Source organism: Macaca mulatta, chromosome 18 (assembly GCF_049350105.2).
Source record: "Macaca mulatta isolate MMU2019108-1 chromosome 18, T2T-MMU8v2.0, whole genome shotgun sequence".
Lineage (NCBI taxonomy): Eukaryota > Metazoa > Chordata > Mammalia > Primates > Cercopithecidae > Macaca > Macaca mulatta.
In genome coordinates, this window is record NC_133423.1 from 44,526,924 (window position 1) to 44,537,967 (window position 11,044).

General features: G+C 36.3%; 1 long non-coding RNA gene across 1 annotated transcript in view; it reads left to right on the top strand.

The window, feature by feature from the left end:
- Nucleotides 1–359: 359 nt before the first annotated feature.
- The window catches only part of LOC106994498 (uncharacterized), a 29,055-nt gene continuing 18,370 nt past the window's right edge, over nt 360–11,044 (top strand). The window contains exons 1-2 of the long non-coding RNA XR_013408161.1: nt 360–561; nt 2,261–2,337. This is a non-coding gene — a long non-coding RNA (uncharacterized LOC106994498). The remainder of the gene's footprint in view (nt 562–2,260; nt 2,338–11,044) is intronic.

Sequence of the window (11,044 nt, forward strand, 5' to 3'; positions counted from 1 at the left end):
ACATGCAGTAATTCTTAAAATGACATTAATAGAAGGCAAGAACATTGAATCAGACATAGCAGATAACAGGTTCAGTGATAAATGAACAATAGACTAAGCAAGCTCTTTAGGAAGCTACATGAGAACAGAATGTATTACTGTGCCCCAGTCCAAGCTGCATGACTTTATTGGTTATAGAATAAATGGAATTTGAGATGGAGATTTGCCAGTTTTTACAGTCTGTCTTCAGTAGTTTTGTTGGCTGCCTCTGCACCTTTCTAAGTGTTACGTGAAAATAAAATTACTTAAGTTCTAAAGTAGTTTAGGAAGGAGATGTGATGACAAGAAAAAGAAGTTAACTTCTGAACAGTTTGGTCCAGGAAGAAGATGGGCAGAGTACAGTTTAAGCCCCGGGTTGAAGAATACATTCAATTTGGAGAGCTGGAGAAGACCTTTGAAGGAGGTCAAAATGAGATCTTGGAACAGAACTCTCACCTGTGTGTCTGGATATGCATGAAAACTGGACAGTATTACTGAGCTACTGCTTACGTGGTGAGCAGAAAATCGATAACCACAAGCTGGGTAGGTTCTGCTGTGAAGCCCACATAAAATCACAAGGCCTAGATAGCTTGGAGTTAAAAGCCAAGGATAGCTGTATAGTTTGGGTTCCATAGTTTACAGTGAGATTGTGCTACTGAGCAGTCATTTTGGGGGCAGTGGTTCTGAGATTACAAGCCATAACCCAGCCAAGAATGGGCTACATGTGGAATGAGGATGAGGAAGTTGCTGCATATACACCCTAGTGTGTGTGTATGTATGTGTGTGTGTGTGTGTGTGTATGTGTATTAAGTGAAACGTAGTTAACTTTTTTGCTCACAGCCAAAGATTATTCATCTAGAGAAGCCATTGGAATTTTAGCAGAGTTTTGTGTGTATGTGGATTTTTCTGATAAGTAGTAAATCAGAGGCCTTAACCACTGCCCAACAGCGATTCTCCATTGAGAGTACATATCATGAACTTAAGAAATTCATTTGCTCTGATTTTAAATGTTGTAAAGTTTTCCTTCATGAGAGGCCTTATCTCTAAACTATATTGTGGCAGTATCTGATCAAACTACTTAAAATATAAGTACCATGTAAATAAGGTTTTAATACAAACGATGACTCACTTCTAAATGGTTTGCTGTTTAAAAATGTGCTGCTGTGGGAAAAATGATTTTTTTTTTTTTTTGAGACGGAGAGTCTTGCTCTGTTGCCCAGACTGGGGTGTAATGGCGCAATCTTGGCTCACTGCAGCCTCCTCCTCCCAGGTTCAAGTGATTCTCCTGCCTTAGTCTCCTGAGTAGCCAGGATTACAGGTGCACACCACCATGCGTGGCTACTTTTTGTATGTTTAGTGGAGACGGGGTTTCACCATGTTTGCCAGGCTGGTCTTGAACTCCTGACCTCAGGTGATTTGCCTGCCTCGGCCTTCCAAAGTGCTGGAATGACAGACGTGAACCATCGCACTTGGCTGAAAAGTGAAAATTTAAGCCTAGCTTACCACCTGGAATAAAAATGTTTTATAGGAATGTCTAGGTTGCTCTTTTATATTGAAAAAAACATATTAGTGTGTGTTTTACCCAAGAACCACAAGTTACTTCTTTTAAATCATGTTAAATCAAAGTTTCAACTTTTAAATCATGAATAATAGCATGTGTTATCACCACATTTAAAAATGTATATTGTCAATCACAAACACATATTCTAAGGAATTGAATTTTATAGAGATAATTGAATGCTTTCATCTGTGAAAGAATTAGTGGCCTGTAAACCACTGTGGATTCTTGCTATGCTTTGAAGTTGTTAATGGGGGAATTTGCTGTTGCAAGTTACTTAACACTTGTAGGCAAAGGGAAATTCAAATTTTTAATTCTAAAATGAAAACCACTGACAACATTTTATACTCCGAAGGTGTAGTTATTAGCTTAGTCATTATTTTCCTGTTCTTTATCGTTTCAGGATTCAGATGCTTAAATTTAACATAATTATTTGTTGGTAAAATATATAAAATATAAAAAGCTACATTTAGTAAACTAAATTTTAGGATTCAAAGTCTTTAACAATTTCTATGTGACATGTCATACGGTGCAATTTTTATTTGCCAAAATGTCTACTTCATACTACCTATGCACTGCTTCCCATTTTTATCTCTCTACGCCTAACCCCCATAATTAAAGAAACTCCTAGAAAACTGCCTTCTTTTAGAATACCTAATTGATTCCTTTAAATATTTTTTTCAGAATCAAAATTGCAAAAGGGAGAGATATCTGAGAATCTGGCTTGTTTGTATTCTTTAAAAGATTGCGTTTGATTGAAGGTGGGTGCGTTATTTTTTTATAGCCACTCTTTCCGCATTTGTTATGTGACCATTGTAAAGGCGGATGTGCTTTTTTTCTAACCAATATTGCCACAAAGTAATGTCTTAATTCAAAATTTACATAGTGACTGGCTGGAGAGGGATATTGAACATAAATTTCACTTCAAGATTAAACTGGGAAATGGATGATTTACATGACTTGAGTCTTTTTAGTTGTCTGGGTATTTCTTGACTGGGAATAGCAATATCTTAAAGGCCATTTTTAACAAGAATACTAAGGATGGAACGCTTGAAGCAAACAGTCTTATACAGTCAGTTATCTTGGATAATGGAATGAAAATTGCCTACTTAGAACAAAAGTTTTTTGGATTTTAATGGCTGGACAGAATAACATTCTGCTAATTTTAATCCTTGGTCATTTCCGATGTAATGGAAAATGCAATTTGACTCAGAATCAGAGGCCTGGGGTTTGGACCCTGACTGTGCCAATTTATGTGACTTTAGATAAATCTTTTCATCAGTCTGCCTTAAAGTTCTTCATTTCCTCCAGTTTCCTAAAATGAAGTTAGTTTTCAGGGTAGTTATGATAATTAAGTGAGAGCACTTGAGAGATCATTCAGCTCAAAATGGGTACTCAATATCGGATTACTGAATCTGCACAGTCTACAGAATACCAGGTGAAGGTTACTCTGCTAATTAACAAATCTTTCTCTAAGAAAGTTTGCAAGTAAGATGTCAAATTCATAAATGTCACATAAAACATACTGGAGCAATTGTTGCCACAAAAGTAACTTGTAGCAACCACAAAAACCCAGTGGTGTGCAGCAATAAAGAGTTTATGAATTAGATAAGTGATTTTGGTTAGGTGTCTCTGGAACAGTTGTACTCTTTCCTCGTTCGTGAGGGAATTGGCCTCAACTGGAAAGACTTGGCATTTTTCCATGTGCCTCCTATCCTCCATTAAACAAGCATGTTTTTGTGGAGGTTGTAGAAGGCAGTAACAACCAAGCCCAATCCCATAATTCCCTTTCACGTCTGCATGCTTCATGCTAACCAGCATTCACCAGAAACAAGCCACATGGCTAAACCCAGTGTGAGAAGGCACTACAGAGTTATTAGACCAAGGGAGAGAACACAGGAGGGGTGAAGAATTGGAGCCTTAAATGCAGTCAATCTACCACACCCTTGCTTTGTATTTAACAGGTTACTGTACTAGTTTGCCAGCAAATAATGGAAAATGTGGAGAAGCTGAAGAGTGCTCAAGCTGGGTCTCAATAGAATGGCCTATTTGGTTCTAAATGTTTTAACTCATAGAGGATTGAATAGAAGCCTAATCTAACATACATAAGGAAGACAAAAGCAAAGGAATGTGTTTTCTATCTAAAGGTTAAGCATTGTGGTTGCTCCTGGCCATTATCACATGACTGGAAGTTAACACTCTAAGTCTGAGCCTATCCTGTCCAGCACTAGAAAGTAGAAAGAATCATTCAATTCAGGGAAACCTTTTTCTCTTAATGTGAACATTTACGTTAATGTCATTTCCAAAACCTTTCTTTGACTTCTTAAATGCAAAGATGCTATCTGCTTTACTTCATGCTGGCTGTTGTTAGAAGCTTGGAGTGCTTTAGGAAGCTTCCCAGTACTGGTTTAGCAGTAATTTGGTTGACTGATCAAGGTATGTTTTAACTTTGATGCTGAAATTTTTAAAAGACAACAGTTATCTTGCCCGGAGAGTCAAGTTTCAGCTTCTAAGGAGGTCAGGAAGTGAGCTTCTCTTTGGTGATGTGGCTGTGTTTGGTAGCCCTTAAAAGTGGAGTTGACATCAGTCCTCAGCTTTTGTGTGCCTTAGTCTGTTTTATGTTACTATAACAGGATATCTGAGGCAGGATCACTTATGAAAAAAGCTCACAGTTCTACAGGCTGGGAAGTTCAAGGGCATGACCCTGGCTTCTGGCAAGGGCTTTGCTGCTGGTTCATAACTTGATGGAGAAGGGCAAAGGGGAAGCAGAAGTGCAAACGACCCACTTTTTAACAACAACCAAACAAGTCTCTTTTTAACAGCCCACTCATGGGGACTAATCTAGTCTTGAGAGAGTGAGAACTCATTGCAAGAGCAGCACCAAGCCATTCATGAGGTATCTGCCTCCGTGAACCAAACATCTCCCACTAGGCCCCAGCTCTCAACCACCACCACAATGAAGATAAAATCTCATGATGCATTTGAGGGACAGTTTGGGAGACAGACCATAGCAGTGCTCAGTATTTCTACCCAAATGTTCAGGTAACTTAATTTATTTTTCCTTGAATATATGTTTAAATGGGCTTCCCTTCCCTGCACTCATCTTGAATGGTCCCACAACAACTTTTGATTATCACGTTCCTGTAAATACACAAAAATATTTTGTGGTCTTTTACTGGCAGCACAGTGGATGGGACTTTAAAAAATCACCCAGATTCCAACAACCAGAGAAAATGACTGTTTGGTGTATATTTTTTCCAGTCTTTATTTGGATATCTGTGTATGTTCAATGGAAAATGTTTGAAGCTTCACTCAGCACATTCCATTAGAGAAAGCTACTAAAATCATAAGGAAAATCTAAAATGCAGTAAGCCAGTCAGCAAGCCATAATGGGCATATGAAAACAAAGTTTTTTACCATGATTTGTGGACCACGGAAGATCTGTGTTATTGGTCTATTTAAGTTTGGTGTTTGAAATTAAATATAAAAATTTTAGACATACTTTTTGTGTGATTTTAAAAAATGTATACTGTCTATATTAAAAAGTGAGTGTACTATAATTAGTGTGTTTGGAACAGATGTCCCCAAATAAAAGTATACAGTAGAACCAAAGAATTTTATTGATCAGTTAGCATTTAGTCTTCAGGTGTAATAACTGTCAACCTAAGTAACAGAGGCTTTCTAAAAGAAAATGATGTTAATTTGGGAATAGGGCATTGTGAAGTCAATATGCATGCTGTAGTAAACTGTGTGTATTCGGGAAGGTAAAGTAAGACAGGTTTTTAAAGGACAGATAAAGATTATATAATTCTCTTGAAATAATAGTTCTTGGCTACAAGGATTAATAACAAGGATGCTGCCAGTTCGGGGTTGGACAATGAGCTTCTAGGCAGGTGTCGCAAAAGTATTTTCTGTGTAAGGTTGGGAATAGTGTTCGTGCAAGCTGGCGTGGTTTCTTCTGGGTCTTTGAGGTAGTGTGTAAGAACCCTCTCTTCATGGACTTCCCTGGCTCCATTTGTCAGGGCTTTTGGAAACATGACTCCGTCTTGATTCTAATAGCTTTCACCTTTCCCTCTCTTGATCAATATATTTTTCCAAAAGTATCTATGATCAGTCATCTTGTAGTTAGGCTTTGGTTGTCCCTTGGTGACAGAATAGACCTTTCCCAGATTATTGGTCTGGTCGTGCATCCTGCATTGGCAGGAGTGATTGGCAACTAAAAGTCAGTGTTAAAACCCTTTTAGCCACCTTTGAGTGCAGGGAGGCTTGAAGGGAGTGGCACTCAGGCTAAGTCCACCTGGAGTCTATTATTAAGTTTTTAAATTTTTTTCCTTAGTCTCTCGTTGTCCCCTCAGAGTGCTGGGCTCTAGCATTATTTGTTAGGAATTGTACTTCTTCTGCAAAAAAATTTGACAAATAACAGATAAAAAGTTTAAAAAGGAAATATACAAAGTAAAATTAATAGTAATGTAACAATCCCAGTTTGCATAATGGTTTTGAGCCCTGAATCTAGGCTTAAAGGCAACCAATTGAATAAATCAAATTATAATACGATTCTTGCTCTGATGTCTTGGGGAAAATGTCTACAGCCTGAAATCATCAACTTTTTGTCCTGGTTTGCAGTTTGAATGTCTCTAGCTGTGGCATTGGTTGGTGTGGTGAACTTTTGTGTGACCCATACATCACCATGAGACTTGCTCCTTTAAAAATTCATCACATCTTAGCTTATAGGCCTCAGAGCATGGGAATTGTTTGTTTGTTTTTTTTTTTCTTAGAGAGTTATAGCCAAATGTTGAAGGAAATTAGGAGAGTTCAGGAGCAAATCCGGTCTGCAGGTGGATAACAGGAGTTTCAAAACAGAGTACAGAGCTGCGATCTAATAACAGGTACATATAGCTTCCTTCAGAAACATAAAGTTATCCAGATTTTTACCGAAGATACTCAGAATAAAACAGATTTGTAAAATTTATCAGATTTTGTCTGCAAGAATAGTAGTATGGTCACAGTAATCTCAGATTTAAAAACCTCCTTGAGGCTAGGAAACTAAATCAAGGTAGACTTAGATTTTACCTATAGTTTTAAGGTTCCTGGGCCTGCCAGGAGATGACAGTTTTTAATTCAGTGTAATGCTGAGAACATTGAAGCCAGGCATTCTACAGATTATCAAATACGACATTTCAGTCAAAGTCTTGGTAATACAACCAGTGTTTCCAGTTGTATCCTGTTATAATGAGAGCAGATTTTTATTTAACTTAAGCAAATCATATTGCCTTAAGAATACTCACAAATAGGCTGGGCACAGTGGCTCATGCCTGTAATCCCAGCCCTTTGGGAGGCCAAGATGGGTGGATCACCTGAGGTCAGGAGTTTGAAACCAGCCTGGCCAACATGGTGAAACCTCCCCGCCCAGCCACCGTATCTTCTAAAAAATACAAAAATTAGCTAGGCGTGGTGGTGCATGCCTGTAGTCCCAGCTACTTGGGAGGCTGAGGCAGGAGAATTGCTTGAACCCTGGAGGCAGAAGTTGCATTGAGCCAACATCGTGCCATTGCCCTCCAGCCAGGACAACAGAGCAAGACTCTGTCTCAAAAACAAAAACAAATGAATACTCAGTTTCCAAATTGGAGGAATCAAGAAGAAAGGAAAAGCAAATATTTCCACCTTTGTTCACAAAAGTATTCCAAATTGCTGTAAACTATAGATAGCATGAGATAATTTCCTTTAATATGAAAAACAAAACATTTAAGTAAAAAACCAATAATGCTTCACATAAAAGTTACAAACATCTTCAGTTACTCAGTCTCATGTAACTTTTTTGTTGTGGTTGATCTTAACTAGTAGTTACATGGACCCATTCAAGTTCTGAAAAAATATTTAGTCCATTGGCATTAAAGTTATTAGTAACCTGTATTTAAAATGTGCTAGCATCTTTTTCATGAATCTGATTGCAAATACTTTTAGAGAAAAAGCAATAACTGGGAATGACAAAAACTTAGAATAACCATGATTAAAAATCTGATGAGAGTTTACCATAACCAAAAATAGACAAGTAGTTTTGGTTATTTTTGTGGCAAACAGCATAATCAGAATTATGACTGATGATAGATTTCTAACGGCATTATACAATTTTGGAACACTCATATCAATAACATACTCGTAAATGTAACTGTGTCTAGTATTACATCATTAGACAATGCTTTTCATACAATTTAATACATCAAACAAGCCTAATTAGCTAACTTCTCTACCAGATGGCATACACATACTCTGAGGCTTTCCAGAGGCCCGAGTGGAAAACTCCAAAGGTAATTTTAAGTCAAAAACCTAATTTAGAACTTGATCCTAGAGAAGGCTGTCAAAGATGTCAAAGGGTTCAAAACAGAATCACAGGTCACTGTAAAATATTTAACAAAAACGATAACCAAAAGACCAGAAGCAGTACAGAAAGTTACATACATTTAAAAACCTTCATCTTTTCAAAGCTTCATTTTTCCTAAGCAAAAAAAAAAAAAAAAAAAAACTGAAACACAAGAATTTATCTTGATAGAACATAAAATCTTTCTTAGGCCAGTTACCAAAATGGTAAAGAAAAACCTCTTGCAGTGTGACTGCCTTTCCTTACAGGAAGCCTATTTGGATATTCTGAAAGTTGAATCTGATGAAAAGGTACTTGAATTTAATCAGACACAGGAAGAGTATTTCCAAGGTTATGAGTGTATGCCTTATTATAGAGGAATGCAAAGAAAGCTAGTATGTTGAGTAGAATACATGGCTCTTGGAAATATTACGAGAAATGTCCTGGTTGCGTGGAACAATTCAAACAAGAAAAGCCAAGAACTCAGAATCAAGTTATACGGGAGGAAAACATTGCTTTTTCTAGGCCTTCTACAGAACATTTCAGTATCAATTCGTAACAGCAAGAGTTAGAACCAGAGGAAAAAAAGGTTACAGGAGCTAATGAAAAAGTTGAGTTATCACCCCCGCCAAACAAAAAGATGTACCTTCTTAAGGGTACATCTTTTTGCCTTCAGAAAAAGCTGAAGGCAATGATGTGTGACTTGCAAATAAGGTGCAGCAAGATACAGCAAAGGTTGAACTTGTAAGATATAAATCAAGATCTTCAAGAAGAAAACTCTACCTCAAGAAATGAAATGACCATTTTAAATGAAAAAAGCCTTTCTAACCCGAATCCAGGGGAAATTAAACGGATCTCAGAAGGAAATATGGCAGAAATTAAAACTACGGTTTAGAAGATGGCTGATTTTAGAATTAAAAATTAAAACCTCGGCCAGGCGTAGTGGCTCACCCTGTAATCCCAGCACTTTGGGAGGCCAAAGCGAGCGGATCATGAGGTCAGGAGATCAAGACCATCCTGGCTAACACGGTGAAACCCTGTCTCTACTAAAAGTACAGAAAATTAGCCCGGCGTGGTGGTAGGCGCCTGTAGTCCCAGCTACTTGGGAGGTTGAGCCTAAAGAATGGTGCTGCACTCCAGCCTGTGTAACAGTGCAAGACTCCGTCTCAAAAAAAAAAAAAATTAAAACCTCTTTCAATCTTATTAAGACCAGATCCTTAAAAAGAACCTTGTTCTAACATTGGGGACCGAATTTTTAGTATTTGTGTGTGTGTGTGTGTGTGTGTGTGTGTGTGTGTGTGTATATATAATGTGCATGTATAGCATTTACACGATAGTGTATATACAAATACATAGCATATGTATAGAATATACTGTGTTATTGTATGTATACATATGTGTAAATATATATGTAAGCTTAATATCTTATGATTGCATTCTAACCTATAGCCAACTTAATTACACACAAAACTCCTTTCATAAATATGTCCTTCATGAACCTTTCGTGACCTGCACAGACCTTCAGTGACATGCTTAAACTTTCTGCTTTGTTTTATACTTCCCCTTAAACAACTGGTCATCCTGCTTTAGGACAAAAATTTACTGTGCAAGACTCATACAGAATTATTCTGTTAACTTTGTAACCTTCCTTACCAAAGGTACATTCTCACACCCATTAACTTCCTTCATATTTCTCTTCTTCTCCTATTTAGTGGTTCCTTTCTGTCTTGTTTCCATATTTGAAACAACCTCTAATAAACTCTGAATTTAAACAACTATTTTTTCCCAATAAAAAACAATTTTTATACCTTATAACTTTTTTCATCAAAACGTATCTTTTTTAGTACACTTTATATATGGAATTCTTTATTTTCCAATTTTAACTCTTATTAACCTTAATTTTTAGTGAAAACCTAGGAAGCAAAATTTTGAACTGTTATATCAGCATTTTATAGATGAGAACCATTTTATAATTTTTAGAAACATGTTTCCTTATAACTTTGTGTATTAATGGACCCAAATATATTTAGTCTTTCTATAATTTAGGAAGCCAAGAACAAACTAATATTTTCAACAATTTATGTATTGGTTTTTATTTTATTTGGAAATGATCCATTTAATGAATGTTAATTTATAAGATTTCAAATACATGAAAAGTTCATTAACATCCTATTTTTAAAAACATTCTTTTGGTTTGTTTTTTAGAGACAAGGTCTTGCTGTATTACTTAGGCTGGAGTTCAGTGACTATTCACAGGCACAATTGTACACACTCCATCCTCAAACTCAATCCTCTGCCTCCGTTTCCTGAGTATATCTGGAACTATAGATGCATACCACCGTGTCTCACCCTTGCTTATCCCATGTATACCCATCCAATTCATTTTTAACAGTTATTCTTAGATTACTTATAAAAACAGATACTAGACATAACTAATCATTTCAAGTGATTTTCCTGTTAAGCATTTTTATTACCTGTGAATATCGTGTTCAATTAAGAACCATAAAAATGAAATACGTGGGTATTTTGCCAGTAACTCAGAGGATACAGCTGTTTTCATTAAATCAGTAATACTAAATTAGTCCAACTTACAGTTATACAAAGATCATTCTGTTTTTAAGTTGAGTTTATAGTTTTATGACCTTAAAATGTCTAACAGAGACAAATATAAAACTGAGTAGTATATTAATTCAGGCAAAAATTTTAAAGTCACTTATTTTTGATTTACCAATTATTTTAAAACCAGCTTATCAAATGTTTACTTAAGTTATATGAACTAAAAGGCATTTGTGTTAATTACTATATATTTTATATTAGCCCTCATTTATCTGAGCCAACATGAATAGAATTCCTTGGATTTGTGGCCAACTATACCAGATTTTACTATGTAGACACAACATACAACATAATATATGTACATATGTGTAAACACACCTAAACATACACATATACAAACATAGCTTTTATTTTAGAATTTTAGTCATACGATAGTAATACAGACTTGCTGGTTTATAAAAGACAGTTACTGGATTCAAATTGTATTTCTGAGAAAATGGGACCTGCTCAACTGGGTCAACTTATAGAATAGGTAATCTTATTATGGCTGTGAACCA